Raw genomic sequence first — 13250 nt, forward strand, 5'->3', positions numbered from 1 at the left:
CCTGCCTGTTCTTCAACAAAGTTTCTTGAGCCTTGGATGAGGGAGATTGACATGGACTTTTCATTGCAGCTGAGCACTCACAATTGTTTACTGGCTTAATTACTTTTCTGTTGCTGGGACGAGACACCATGACCAAGGTAGCTTATAGAAGAGTTTATTGGGCTTATGGTTTCAGAGGGTGAGTCCATAACCATTAAGATAGGGAGCATGGCAACAAGCAGGCATAGCACTGAAACAGTAGCTGAGAGCTTATATCTTGAGATAAATCCAGGGGGTAGAGGAGGGGAGGGATGGAGGGAAAGAGAGAGCACACATTGGGAGTCCTTGGAAACCTCAAAGCCTGTCTCCAGTGACACGCCTACTCCAGTAAGGCCACACTTCCTATTCCTTCCCAAAGAGTTCCGTCAACTGGAGACCAAGTGTTCAAACATCATTCAAACCATAATATTCCTTGTTTCCCGACCCCCACTCCGTGTCCGAACCTCTCTCCTCCAGTCTCCCCACTCTGTGCTTTCCTTTTGCCTATATTTGACTATCTTCCCTTACTTAATGTGTTGTCCCCACCCACCAACGCCAGATCTGTTTCTGGTTTTTTAGCCATCACATAAACTTCAAGTGAAACATTCAGAACAAGAGGGTTTGAAACCAGGTGAGAATGAATATGTGATGTTTGTCTTTCTAGGCCTGGATAAACTCACCAGAATAATTTTTCAAATTCCAACCATTTACCTGAATTTTTCATGATTTTTCTTTATTCTTGAGTATTTCATACATGTATACAATGAAATATGATTGCATCCACCTCTGTTCCCCCAATTCCTTCTGTATCTCTCTCAACAACTCCCCTCTCAACTTCATGTCTTTATATATATTCATACACACACACACACCACCACCACCACCACCACCACCACCACCACCACCACCAAAGTCCATTTAGTGCTGCTCCTATGTGCATGAGTATAGAAACTATGGGAGTTCAACCAGTAGTCACAACCTCAAAAAAGAGTGATTCTCTCTCCTACAGCAGTTATCCACTGCCAATGGTTCCTCAGTCTAGGGTAGGACCTGGGAGTCATTTCCTCTGTCTGTGCTAGAGTTTTGGCTTGGTTGTATGCAGGCACCTGCAGCTTCTGTGGGTTCATGACAGCCATGGCATGTCTGTAAGACAATACTACTTCCCATCCTTCAGCCCTTACATGTTTCTGGCTTCCTCTTCTGTGATGTCCCTGAGTCTTGGTGTGTGGGAGTGATGTTGGTGCTTAGGGTTGAACACTGTCTCTTATTCTTGACACTGTGACTGTTGCCCACTGCATAATGAAGCTTCTCTGACCGAGACTGAGAGCAGTGTAAGTCTATATGTGAGCATAAGAAGAAAGCAATAGACAGCATGGTCATTTAGCAAAATAACAAGAGTAGGTTCTCCCTAGTGTCCATGACCTTCTGAGCTATGGACTTTTGACCAGGCTTTCAGTTCCAGGCATGAAATCCTCTCCTGTGGAGCAGGCCTCAGATCCCATCAGAAAATGATTAGTTTCCTCTTAATAGTTGTGCCTCTACTACACCAGTAGGCACATCTTTCTGGGAAGGTTGATATTACATCACACAAGGTAAGACCTGGGTGAGACCATTGCTGTATCCCTGAACCCCTTCTGCATAGCACCTCATAGCCCTATGAAAGCTGGCCAGCAGGGAGGAAGTTTCCTGGTCAGTTTAAGGTTGCTTTCTCTATGCCCTGCAGCCAAAGCGTGTGTTTTCTTCAGCAATAGCATCTTACTATGTAGCTATGAAGGCTAACCACTCTGTAGCCCTTGGCTGACCTAGAACTCACTGTGTAGACCAGGCTGGCCTCAAACTCACAGAGATCCGCCTGCCTTTGTGAGATTAAAGGTGTGCACCATGGTGCCCAGCTAGTCGTTGTTGCTTTGAAGACCTGTGGGGCCTCCCTGACCAATCACGTCTAGGGAGGTGTCCTATGCCTTGCACATTTCCACCTACCGAGGGCTATTCCTCTTGTACTCTTCTTTTTTTTTTTAAGTTGTGTTTTGAAATTAGCTTACAAATAGTGGGTTTTCATGAGGCTGCTTCATACATCCTTAGTTAGGGTTAACCCTCTCTCCTCCATGTTCTCACCCCTATCCTGGCTTAACCCTTCAAGCCCCAGAACTTCCCTCTTCCACGTCACACGCTTTCTACTATCCCTCTGACTATTTCTTTTCAGTCGGGTTGTGAGAGGGCAGGTGTCATGTGGTTATGAATGCGTCTTTCCTTTGGTTGGTCTCCCTTTGGTCTCCCTCCATCTTCCCATGCCCCTCCCACTTATCCAGCCTCCTCCTCTCGGCTTCCGTCTTCCTCTGATCTGTCATCTCCCTTCCTTATTGTACTCCCACCAAGGGCTCCTTCCCAGTTTCTTTTTTTTTTTTTAATTTTATTTTCCAGTTTAAATTGAGGTAAGAAACAAGGTTGCTTCACAAGTCAGTTCCAGGTCCCTCTCCCATTCCCTCCCTTCCTCCCGTGCCCTCCCCCCAACCCCCCCCCCCGTTATCCCCTCATTTCCCCAGGGAGGGTGAAGACCTTCCCAGTTTCTTAGCTTGCGCTTCAAGTTAAACACACAGAACAAAAGATTTAAGACCCACATGTGAGGGAAAACACATGTTTGTCTTCCTTGGTCAGAGTTACCTCCTCTAGTATCATCTTCACAGTTTCATCCATTTCTCTGAAAACTTCATGGTTTCATCTTTCTTTACAGCCAGGTAATATTCCATTGAGTACATGTAACACATTTTTCTTATTCACCCCCTGTTGATGAACATCTAGGCTGATTCCAGTTCCTAGCTGTTGTAAACAGAGCAGCAATGCCCATGGACATGCAAGTGTCTCCATGGTAGGATAGAGAGTCCTCCAGGTCCATGCCTACGAAGGCATAGCTGGGCCATGTGACAGTTTTATTTCCTGATTTCTGAGAAACCTCCACGATGATTCCCAAATCTGTCGCACTATTCCCTGCCAGTGTGCCCTGGAAACAGCAGTGGGAAAAGTTCTCCCTTCACCACACTCACGTTAGCTCTTGTTATCATTTACTTTCCTGACGGTGGCCATTCTGGCTGGTGTGAGATGGAATCCTTTTTTTTTTTGTTTTGTTTTGTTTTGTTTTTCGAGACAGGGTTTCTCTGTATTGTTTTGGAGGCTGTCCTCAAACTCGCTCTGTAGACCAGGCTGTCCTCGAACTCACAGAGATCCGCTTGCCTCTGCCTCCCAAGTGCTGGGATTAAAGGTGTGTGCCCGGCCTGAGATGAAATATTAAAGTAATTTAAATTTGCATTGTCCTGCTGGCTAACTAAGGATGCTGAGTACTTTTAAAGGGTTTCCTAGCCATATGTATGTTCTATTCTTTTGAATTTTTTGTTCAGTTCCTTGCCCCCCTCCCTTTTGGTTGTTGTTTTAAGAGTCTCTCTATGCAGTCTTGGAACGGATAGTAGATCAGGCTAGCCTTGAACTCATAGAGATCCTCCTGCCTCTGCCTCCCATTGCTGGGATTAAAAACATGGACCAACACACCTGGCTAGCCTATTTTTCATTGGGTTGTTTCTTTTCTTGATGTTTAGGGTTTTTTTAAAAATTCTTTATTCTAGTCACAAATCCTCTGCCTCCGGAGGGGCAGGCAGGTCTGAGGTGAGCCTGATCCACAGAGGGAGTTCCAGGCTAGCCAGGGCTACATATAGAGACCCTGTCTCAAAAACAAAACAATTAAATAGGTAGCTAGGAAACATTTTCTCCCATCCTGTGGCTGCCTCTTCACTTGACTCGCAGTTTCTTCTTTTGCTACAGAAGTATTTTAGCATCAAGAGATGCCGTTTGCTTTTGCTGATCTTAAAGCCTGTGTAGAAGGTCCTCCCTGTGCTGGTAAGTGAAGAGCATCCCCTGTTTTCCCTTCAGTCAGTTTCAGGTTCTCAGATCTTATGCTGAGGGCTTTGATCCATTTCAAGTTGAATTTTGTTCAGGGTGAAAGATGAGGATCGAGTTCTTTTTTTTGCATGTTGAAACTGTTTCTGCACCATTTGTTGAGGATGTCTTTTCTCCATTTTTGTATTTTTGGTATCTTTGTCAAAAAATTAGATGGCTGTAGTTGCATGAATTTAATATCTGGGTCCTTAATTCTATTCCACTGATCTATGTGTCTGTCTTTGTGCCAGTACCATGCTGTTCTTATTACTACGGTTCTGCAGTGTAATTTGATCAGACTGTGACCCCTCTGGCAGGATTCTTTGCTTTGCTTTTGTGCTTCTATGCAAATTCTTGAATTGTGTTTTTTTTTATGTCTGTGAAGAATAGCATTAGAATTTTTATTTGGATCACATTGAATCTGTAGATTGCTTTGGTAGGGTCATTTCCACAATATTTCTTCCAAACCATAAGCATGGAAGGTTTACCTTCTAGTGTCTTCCTTAATTTCTTCCTTCAGTATTTTTGTTATAGAGGTCTTCATGTCCTCGGTTAGATTTACTCTCAGGTAATTTATTTATCTATTTGTTTTTGTGGCTGTGGGTTTTCTCTGATTTCTTTTTTGGCCTATCATTAGCATATAGGATGCTTTGTGCTGCTTTTGTATCCTGCCACTTCGCTGGACATACTTGTTAGCTCTCAGAGGGTCCCCCACCCCTACCCCAATCTTTAAAGTCCCTTGTGTATGCAACACATCTGAAAACAGATACTTTTCTTCTTCCTTTCCTGTTTAATTCTCTTTTATTTTCTTGTTGTTCTAGCTGAGACTTCAAGCACTATACTGAATAACAGTGGATATCGTGCCTTACTCCTGGTCTTAGTGGGGATACTTCCCACTTTCCTCCACTTACTGTATTGTTGGCACAGGTTTGTCATGGGGCTTTTATTATATTGAGGTGTGCTTCTTCTGCCTCTAGCCTTTCCGTGCCTTTTATCATTAAAGGATGTTGGATGTTGCCAAAGGCTTTTTTCCTATGTTTATTGAGACGATCATGTGATTTCTGTCATTTAATCCATTTATGTGATGAATCACATTTATTGATTTTTCTTATGTTGAACCATTCCTGCATCACTGGAGTAAAGCCAACTTGCTCCTGCTGTTGTTTTTAAAACTAAAAACAATTATTTTGTGAGTATGATGTTTTGCCTGCATGCGTATTTGTGCGTCACATGTGTGCCCGGTGCCCACAGAGTTCCAACTTGGGTATTGGATCCCCTGAAACTGAAGTTACACATGTGGGTGCTGTGAGTCAAACCCCAGACCTCTGAAAGAGCAGCCAGCTCTTAGCTGGAGAGCCATCTCTCCAGCTCCATGAATGATCTGTTTGATGTAATGTAATTTTGAATTTGGTTTATGAGTATTTTACTTAGGATTTTTGCATCTATGTTCACCAGGGAAATTTTTCTATAATTTCCATTTTGTCTTCATCTGGTTTTGGCATCAGAGTAATACTGGCTTCATAAAAAGAGTCTGGAAGCTTTCTTTCCTTTTCTCTTTTATGAAATAATTTGAGCAGTATTGATATTAGTTCTTATTTGAAGTTCTGGTAGCATTCTGCAGTGACTCCATCTGTTCCTGGGCTGCTTTTAGTTGGGAGACTTTTTATTACTGCTTCAATCTCTTTGCTGGCTGTAGATAAGTTTAGATTATTTATTTCCTCTTGGTTTTATTTTGGTATCTCAGAAATTAATCCATTTAAAAAAGTTTTTCAGCCGGGCGTTGGTGACGCATGCCTTTAATCCCAGCACTGGGAAGGCAGAGGCAGGCGGATCTCTGTGAGTTTGAGGCCAGCCTGGTCTACAGAGCTAATTCCAGGACAGCCTCCAAAACAATACAGAGAAGCCCTGTGTCGAAAAACCAAAAAAAAAAAAACAAAGTTTCCCAGTTTGGTAGAATATATATATTTAAGTATATCCTCACGATTCTCTGAATTTCATTGATGTAATATCTCCCTTTTAATATTTAATGTTAGTAATTTGGGTCCTTCACTTTGTTTATTTGACTAAGGATTTGTCAACTTTATTTCTCAAACAACCAGCTGTTTGCTTCATTAATTCTTTTTAAAAAATTATTAGTATTTATATACATGTACGTGTTTGTGTGCATGTCTGTCCATATCTGTGTGGATGCCCATGGAGGCCCGTAGAGGGACTCAGATCTTTCTGTGGTAGAGGTACCAGCAGCTGGCAGCGGTCCTGTGTGGGGCTAGGATTTGAACTGTGGTCCAAACTGTGAGTAGCCGGCGTCCCAAAACACAAGCTATTCCTTTTTTTTTTCTTTTCTTTTCTCTTTTTTGTTTTGTTTTGTTTATTGAGACAGGGTTTTTTTGTGTAGCTTTGGAGGCTGTCCTGGCACTTGCTTTGTAGACCAGGGTGGCCTGGAACTCACAGAGATCCGCCTGCCTCTGCATCCCGAGGGCTGGGATTAAAGGCGTGTGCCACCAATGCCCAGCCACAAGCTATTTCTTTATCCCTCATCTTGCCAATTCTTCGTATTGTTGTTTGTTTGTTTCTATTTTATGAATTCCTGCCCTGACATTGCTAATTTCTCCCTATCTATTGTATGAATTCCTGCCCTGACATTGCTAATTTCTCCCTATCTATTGTTGGGGCTTGATTTACTCCTGTTTTTCCAAGGCCCTGCCGTGTATCGTTAATTTATTTATTTGAGATCTACTAAAATTTTGATGTTGGTGTTATTGCTATAACTCTCCTCTTTTTTTTTTTTTTTTTTTTTTTTTGGTTTTTCGAGGCGGGTTTCTCTGTGACTTTGGAGGCTGTCCTGGAACTCGCTCTTGTAGACCAGGCTTATAACTCTGCTCTTAAGACTGCCTTCAGTGTGTCCCAGGGACTGTGACGTGCTATGTTTTAATTTTCATTTCATTCTAGGAGTCTTTGACTGCCTGCTCCATTCCTCCAGTGGCCCAGGCATCATTGACGAGTGAGCTGTTCAGTTTCCATGAGCTTGTGTGCTTTCTGTAGGCACCCCGCTGCTGGCACCTAGCTTTAACCCATTGTGGTCAGGGTTAGAATGCAGGGTGTCATTTCAAATTTCCTGTATTTGGAGCTTGCTTTGTGTACTAATATGTGATCAGCTTTAGAGAAGGTCTCGTGGGTTATTGAGACGGACGAGTACTTTTTATTGTTTGGATGGAATATTATGTCAATTATCTGTTAGGCCCATTTGATTTATGATGTCATTTAAATCCAGTGTTTCTCTGCTTAGTTTATGTTCAGATGACCCGCCTGTTGACAAAAGTGGGGTATTAAAGTCACCCACAACCACTGTGTTGGGGTTAATTTGTGGCTTTACATTTGTTTTATGAAACTGGGTGCACCTGTATTTGGTGTGTGTTTGGAATTGTAATGTGTTTTCAAAGGGTCATTCCCTGATGAGCATGACCTGTCCCTCCATCCTCCTGTAGCCATGCTGTTTTGAAGTCTGTTTTGTCAGATATTAGGATGACTGTGCCGTCTTATTTCTTAGCTCCGTTTGCTTGGAATGCCTTTCCCCACCCTTCTAACCTAAGGTTCGGTTTGTCTTTGGTGGTGAGATGTATTTATTGGAGGCAGCAAAAAAATGGGTCACATTTTCTAATCCAATCTGCTTCTCTGTGTCTTTTTATTGGGGGAATTGAGTCCATTACTACTAAGAGTTATTATTGAAAGAATTAATTCCTGTCATTTTGTGGTGTTTTCTTAGACTGTTTATTTATTCCCTGTGGTCTCTTGAACGTGTTTATCCTTCTCTTTGGACTAAAGTATTCCATCCAGTGGCTTTGGCAGTGGTGACATAGAGAAAATAAACTCCTTAAATCAGTTCTTCTCATGGAAAGATTTGATTTCTTACCCAATTTTAAGAGGTATGATTTCTGGGTGTAATAGTCAGGATTGGCAGTTGTGGTCTTTCAAAGTGTCTAATATACCTTTTCATGCTCCTCTGGTTTTACTGTTTCCACAATAATAATTTAGGTATTATTCTGATGGACCTGCCTTCACAAGTGACTTGACCCTTCTCTCTTGAAGCTTTCAATAACCTTCATTTGTCTTTATTTTTAGTGTGCTTGTCAAAATGTGTTGTGGGGAGTTTCTTCCCTTATCCTGTCTCTTCATTGCTCTGTAAGGTTCTTGGAATCTGGCTGGCACCTCTTTCTCTATATTTGGGACCTTTAACTTCTTTGGTTTTATTGAAAATATTTTCTGTGTCTTCAGTGTTGTATTCTTCTCCTTCTTCTATGCTCATAATTCTAAGATTTAGTCTTCCCGGGATGCTCCAGAGGCTTCTTATGTTGTGTTTGTGTTTTTCTTTTCTTTCTTTATCACTGACTTAGCTGGATGGTTCAGTTGCAACCCTTCTCTTCCAGCCTCAGCGCTCTGTTTCCCATGTTGCATTTTGTTGCTGAGGCTGCCTCCTGAGCTTTTATTTTGGCTTATGGAGTTTTCATTTCCAATGTAATTTCAGTTTGGTTTTTCTTCAGCATGTCTATCTCTCTCTTGAATTCAAGTTTTATCATTTGGGTTGACATCCTTGTTCCATTCAGCTCTTTGCATTTGTTTACTTGGAGTACATTCATGCCTTCTATAGGTTGTTCAAACATAATTATTCTGTAAGTTCTTCCAAATTGTTCTTATTAGTAACCTTTGCCAGGGGCTTAGTGATCTTTGAGACAGGCGTGCTGTCTCTGTTTTCTTGTGTTGTTTGGCTTCTCTACTGGGACTTGCCTGTCTGAAGCTAGTTTATTGGTTGAGTTCTTTTTTTCTCTTGTAAGTTCCAGTCTCCTTTTTTCTTCAGTGGTGGCATTTGCATTGCTCAGGAGAGGACTCAGTCGGGGTAGGACTGAGGTGTTGTTTCCCTCTGTGGGTCAGAGGTGGTTAGGGCCAGAGATCCTGTGTTTAGTTCCCCTCTGGGGGTGTTGTTCTGTGTCAGCTCAGGCTAGGTCTGTCACTTTCACTGAGCTGTGGAACTCCCCATGTATCTGTGAACCTTGTCCTCAGTCAGATCTCGTCTCCTCCTAGGCCTAGACAATTTCTTGAAGAAGATGCCACATGTGGAACTTCCTGTGTGTCCCTTATTTTTCTTTACAGCTGAGTAACATTCCATTGTGTGTTTATACCATAGTTTCCTTATCCATTCATCAGTATTGGATGGATATTTATCACTTGCTGTTTGTCTTACTATGATAGGTTTGATAAGTAACACCATACAAGTTTTTGAAGATTTATTTATTTATCTATTTGTGTGTGTGTGTGTGTGTGTGTGTGTGTGTGTGTGGTGCCCAAAAAGCCAGAAAAGGGTATTGGATCCCCTGGCACTGGAGATATAGGCGGTTGTGAATGCCCAGCATGGATGCTGGTAATTGAACTTGAATCTTCTGCAAGAACAGCCGGAACTCTTAAGTGCTGAGCCATCTCGCCAGCTCTGATACACATTTTTATGTTGGCAAGTTCTCCAAGCTTCTCCTAGGTCTGTCTGACTGCTTCTTCTCTCTCTAAAGTCCTTGCTCCTCTGTGCCCCTATCAGGTGATCAGGAAATATCTGAGACTTAGTTAGATTAGTTGAAGTTTGAAAAGAGACACCAAAGAGACTAGACATTGGCAGGTCTTTGTCCCTTGGGCCCCTTTCTTGGGGTTCATACCTATCCGGTCATCTGAGCCTCCTTCCTGTGATGGGGGTTGGTCCATGCCCTACAGGGCCCTGTGAGCTTCCTGGGCTGTGATGGGCAGAGGGATTAGGCAGGAGGTGTTCCTGTGGGCAATCCCCATGGACTGACTCACTGAGAGCCCAACCCAGCCCCATGAGGCAGGCGCTATTATTAGTCCTGAACCGGAGGAACGAAAGCTGAGTTCAGAGAAATGATGCAACTTGCCCGAGGCGACACTGGAAGGGGCAGGCATCCAGTCCATATTGCTGGAACTGTTAAAGTTTTCAGGTTTTGTCATGGCTCTTGAGATCTGTGTGACTCTTGGGATCAAGCCCAAGCTTGTCAGTATGGCTTGCAGGCTTCTCTGGCCTCTGTTTCTTTCATCTGTTAGTGTACCCTTGGACGAGGGCCTGTTTCCTTTGGAACTCTCAATACCGATTCACCTTCCCTGTAATTAGGATGACAGTGTGCTCCATCAGACTGTCTTGGTCCTGGCTTCTGCAGGATGCCAGGCTGCTGGGTCAGAAGGCCCCTGGGTTTGCTGGCCGGCTCAGGGACGTTCAGAGGTGGGAGAGCTTGCCAAGGCCTGGTGTGAGAGCAGCAGAGAGGAATTCTGCTTCCAGATCTGGGGGGGGGCTCTGAGGTTCACATACATCTCTGGCTCCTTCCCACACCTGTCATTGTTTTGCTGTCTCAGTCTGCATGGTCCCTGTGCCAGTGCACTTCTCCTAGGCTTAATGACACTTGTCTGGGAGCGCCTGAGTTCTCCACCATGGGCCAGACTCTTCTTAGGCTCCCAGGACGCTGGCGTGACTCTAATCTAGCTACCTTCATCTCTTGCTGGTAAAGCATCCAATGAAATCAGAGGCCCACTCTGTCTTCCTCAAGTTTCCAGTTCTGAGCTGGCATTGAAAAGGTCCAGAAAAGGTGGGAAACTAGCAGGAGCATGAGAGAAGAGAGGAGATCTGCCTCCCTGGGACACACAGCAAGCTGGAATGGAACCCAGAGACCTGTGGAGCCCAAATACTGGCCAGGTGCTCCTTACCCCACAGTGGGGCCTTGAGATTGTTGCTCTCCTGGCAGAGGGTACTCAGAGGTCCCTGCCCTTCGCTGCTCCCAGGGGCCTGGAGCCAAGGACACTCTGTCCCCAAACTCCCAGAGGATGTTCTCAAGATAAAAATATCATAGAAAACATTCCCTGGCATTTGGTACCCACTGTCTACTCTGGTGGGGCCACAATCTCTAGTCTTGGCCTCAATTTCAGGCTCACAGTGTGCTGTCCCCTCCTCCTGGCCATCAGCACAGTGTGTCACTGGGGTTAGTGTGTCTCACTCATCCCCAGGCTCCCTCAGTCAGAGTTGGCTAAATCCTGGTGATGAGGAGCAAGGGGGCTGAGTCTACCCTGGGGAAATGCAGATATCCCCCTAGGTATGTCCAGCCATGCACCTGGAACCCCCTTTCTGCTTCTGCCTGTCCAGGTGGGGTGTCACATCCAGAGCCAACACTCTGGAACACTGGCGAGGACCCTTACTTGCTGTGGTCGCATGCCAGGAGTGAGAGCTAGGATTCTGCTCGCCCTGTGACACCTGCTGAGGTGTATGCAGCCTGAAGCCAGGGAAGGGGCCCTCCAGAAACTGGCCCTGCTGCTGACATGCTGCCTTTTACTCCTTGCTGGACCAGGCCCTGTTCCCTGCCCTGTGGCTGTCCCGCACTTCCTGGTGCCATGCTCGGCTTCATGAGAATATTGGTTGGAGACTGGCTTGTCACCTTAGCCTCAAGAAGTGCCTGCCTCCTCCAGAGCCTTGCTTTCCAGGCTTAGCATGAGAGGAGGCCTGGGCCAGCTGAGCCTTTCCCTCACTGGCTAGCTACCTCAGTTCTAGAGAGGCATTGCCCTGTACTCCCTGCCTTCTGCTCCTGGGAAGGTGCTCCTGGCCAGAAGCGGGGACAGTTTTTTGGTAGGCTGCTGTAGCTGCTGCAGGGTAAGGTAAGGTAGGGGCACTGGACAATGTATACATAAATCTGAGGCCACCACCCCTGGCTCTGTGACCTTGGGTGAGTCACTTCTTTGTAATAAGCCTCAGTTTCCCTATAAAAAGAGGAACAATTGTGAGAGTTTTAGGTCTAGAGTTGTGTGTCTGGGGAGAAGCCCCAGGAAGGACTCAGCCGGGTGGTCAACAGGAGGTGGGAAGAGCAAGCAATTCTCAGCTCTCAGCCTTGATTCTTCTCTGGAACCTTCTTTAACTTCTTGTTGCCCTGTGGCAGTCCCCTCCTCTGCATAGAGTTCTGACCTGGGTAACTGGGATGTAGCCTGACCTCTTAGTCTCAGTTTCCTGATGTATCCATTGGGAGGAACCACCCTTCAAGTTGTAATGGGTAGTGCATATCGGTTCAAGCACAGTGTGGACTCATTCATAATTCACAGACAGGATGTTCCTGTCATGGACATTCCCAGTTGTGTGGCATTTGGCCCTGCCTCCTGAGTCCTGGTTTCTTAAAAAGGGCTGAGAGGCAAACAGTGGGCACAAAGTGGCGTTAAAGATGGTAACGAGGGATAGAGAGGCTTACAGAAAGGGGAAGTGACTCCCCGAGGGCCACACAACTTGTGAGTGGAAGAGCCCTGATTTGAATATAACTCTGCAACTCCAAACCTACCATTGTCACTTGCCCCAGAGGCTTAGTATGTGGGGGTGACTCACCAACCATTTCTTTAATCCCAGCCAGAAAAGCCAGTGTGACAAAGCCAACCTGGGCGACTTGGGCGTCCCCATGGACTGTGCCTGGGAGGTGGGGAAGGTGACAACATCTCAAGGTCCTGGCCTCCAGAAGTTGAGAGCCCTTCCCATCATCCTCTCACCAAATCCACTTGGCAGATAGGTAGGGAGGCTGGGGTCCCTTTGACAGATGGAAAACTGATTCTGGACACTGTAGGGTGTGTGTGCACACAGGCAAGCTCCTGTCTGCCCCTTTGAAACATTATCGTTCTCCAATTCACTTTCCTATCTGTCCATTGACGCCACTCACCCAACTTTAGCCCTGTCCTCATTCATTCGCTCACCCATGCACCATCCATGGAAAGACTGTTTATCAGGCTGTCCACAGCTGTCTGGGGGTGGCATGGGGAAAGCCTGGCAGGAGTAACTTGAACACAGGCATAGCACCCCAAGCTTCTTCATGACCATGGAGACATTGGTGCTTCTCTGAAGAGGGAAGGGTGGTCACTCCAGCCCTGTGGCCCCATGAAGGTTCTGCAAGCTGATGTGTGTGAGGTGCCTGCCCCACGCCCAGAGAACATCACGACACTCACCATCATCAACGGTGGCTTTCTTGTTCTGCCTTGGTCCAGTCTGAGTGGTTTCCTGGTTTCAGCCTCGGTGTAGTGAAGGCATACGAGGTGGGTCGGTTGTGGCCTCTGAGCGATCTGAGGAGAGTGGCAGCACCCACAGTAGCTCTGCTTTGCTCACTGTAGGGTCTGGGAGTAACTGGAGGCCCCACCCTCTCAGCTGGCCTTGAGTGATGGCAGCAGCTGCTTGGTTAGACAGTGGCTGCCGCTTGGCCTGGGACCTAGAGACAACTCCAGGTGGGGGTGAGGTCCTGATGAGTCCCTGT

General features: G+C 45.5%; 1 protein-coding gene across 3 annotated transcripts in view; it reads left to right on the forward strand.

Moving 5' to 3' along the window:
• Kcnj12 (potassium inwardly rectifying channel subfamily J member 12) overlaps positions 1-13250 on the forward strand; it is a 46906-nt gene that overhangs the window by 23444 nt on the left and 10212 nt on the right. The window contains exon 1 of one of the 3 annotated variants that reach the window (XM_040748791.1): positions 3885-3903. The exons of the other annotated variants lie outside the window; for them this stretch is intronic. The gene's annotated coding sequence lies outside the window, so the exon portion shown is untranslated. Of the gene's footprint in view, positions 1-3884; positions 3904-13250 lie in introns of those variants that run through there. 3 annotated transcript variants of the gene reach the window in all.

Source organism: Mesocricetus auratus, unplaced genomic scaffold (assembly GCF_017639785.1).
Source record: "Mesocricetus auratus isolate SY011 unplaced genomic scaffold, BCM_Maur_2.0 Super-Scaffold_100007, whole genome shotgun sequence".
NCBI classification, from domain to species: Eukaryota; Metazoa; Chordata; class Mammalia; order Rodentia; family Cricetidae; genus Mesocricetus; species Mesocricetus auratus.